Source organism: Dermacentor andersoni, chromosome 9, assembly GCF_023375885.2.
Source record: "Dermacentor andersoni chromosome 9, qqDerAnde1_hic_scaffold, whole genome shotgun sequence".
Lineage (NCBI taxonomy): Eukaryota > Metazoa > Arthropoda > Arachnida > Ixodida > Ixodidae > Dermacentor > Dermacentor andersoni.
The window spans coordinates 93,083,031-93,085,302 of NC_092822.1; positions in this window are offsets into that span (position 1 = coordinate 93,083,031).

Genomic DNA, 2,272 nt, shown 5'->3' on the forward strand with positions numbered 1-2,272 from the left:
AGATGTGGTACCCCAGACAATACAGCAATAATTCATATGGCTGATGAAAAGGGAGTTATATATAAACATTTTTACATGGCGTGGAAGGTACCTAAGTGAAAAAAACAGTCCAACTATCTGTGAAAGTTCAGTGACAAGTTATAATATGTGGCTATTCCACGACATATCGTAATCAAAAATGATCCCTAGGCTCTTAACTGAGCTCACTAGTTCAATTTTCTCCGAATTAAGTGTGATGTCAGCAGGCAGCGTAGCATTTTTGTTCTTGGCTTGGAATAATATGGCTTTACCTTTAGTAGTGTTAATTATGAGACTACTTTTAACGGACCGCACATGTAGTTTGTCTAGTACTGCATTAACAGTCTTTAACAAGTCTGAGGTATGATGAGACGAAAACAGTAGTGTGGCGTCATCAGCATAGATGATGTATTTGGTGTCATTGTCAATATTGACAATATCATTAACGTAGATATTGAAAAGGAGAAGGCCAAGTAGGCTCCCTTGCGGCACTCCTATCCATGTGTTCCTTAACTGAAAAGAGAGGTTACTTACGTGTGTAAACTGAGCTCTGGAGTTTAGATATGATCTAATTAAGTCAAGGGCAACGCCGCGAGTTCCATAGTTAGACAATTTATTGAGTAGAAGTTCATGATTAATGCAGTCGAAAGCGTTCGCAAAATCTATTAACACTGCAAGTGTGAGCAAGCGCTCTTCGATGTTTTTGAGAATAAATTCTTTTTGATGCAACAAGGCAAGTTGTGTTGACCGGTTTTTACGGCAGGCGTACTGAGAGTCAGTTAAGAGGTTTTTATTTTCCAGAAATGTAGAAAGACGTTTAAATATAACCTTTTCCAGACCTTTTGAGAAGTCTGGCAAAATGGATATGGTCCTGTAATTTGTCATAAGAGTCCTGTCCCCACGCTTGAATAACGGGATTACTTTAGCGACTTGCATTTTATGCGGGAAGACTCCGGTCTCGAGGCATAAGTTCTATATGCATACCAGCAATGGGGCAACACTATCTAGGGCATACTTATTTGGTTTGTCTGCAGATTATCTACATCCGGGCAGCGGCTGTTGCTCAGCTCAGAAACAAGGCCTATTAACTCTGATTCATTGGTCGGGTGCAGGAAGATCGTGTCTGCAACACTTGTCTTCATGAAATCGCAGGCAGTCATGCATACGGGAATATTATTATTACCGACTAGAAAATCATTGAATGCATCAGGTAGTGACTCGTTGGTTATTTGAACACCATTACTGACAATGTTAATACGTGACCGGAAAATAGGTGTATGGTTGCGCAGAAGATTTAGCTGTTTCCACATCCTCTGGCTGTCACATTCACAAGATTTAAACAAGTCAGTATGATAACGGTTTTTCGCGTTGCGCAGCTCGTTCGTGAGACGATTGCGAAAACGTTTAAACTCGGCCCAGTCGTCTGGATCTCGTGACTTGATAAACATATCATAAAGGGATTTTTTTTTTCTTTATTCGATGGAGAAGATTGTGACCCACGGCTTGCGTATCCTGGAGGGTTTCTTTTTCACGATAGTAAAGGGGAAATATTTGTGATAGCATGAGAAAAACAGCCTGAGGAAACCTTCATATGCGACATCCAGTATTTGCGTGGCATAAACATCCGTCCAGTCGATGCTTCCTAATTCGGCATCGAAATTTTCTAACGCATTCTGCGTAATCGCTTGCATGAAGGTATCAGCAGCAGTTGATCGTTAACATGCATGATTCAGGCTCAGAAATATAGGCATATGGTCACTAAGGCCACAGGAAAACACTCTCGATTTAATCTTACTTAAAGCAATGTTTGTAATGAATAGGTCGATGCACGTAGATGTATTATGAGTAGTTCTGGTAGGTGATGATATGACATTGAAACAACCATGTCCGTGGATAACTGCCTCAAAATTTCGCTTCATGGAGTTGTCGAGCATCATATTGACATTGAAATCACCACCCAACAAAAGTTTAAATTGCAATTCACTGACTTAAAGGAATAACTTTTCAATAAACTGGAAGAATTGGTCTAAATTACCGCTTGGTGGACGGTAGAAAACTGAGTAGACAGTTCGAGCACTTAAGACTGATAGGATTTCATAGTCATCAGTAATACAGCAAAATTCATTGATGCACTTTGCATCAATGTTATCACGGACAAGCACACTGACACCACCGCCTCGCGAAGTTTCTGTTTTTAGTAAAGCACTGATATTTAGGCAGTTGCCATATGACTGAGTGCTGGTCATACCACGTT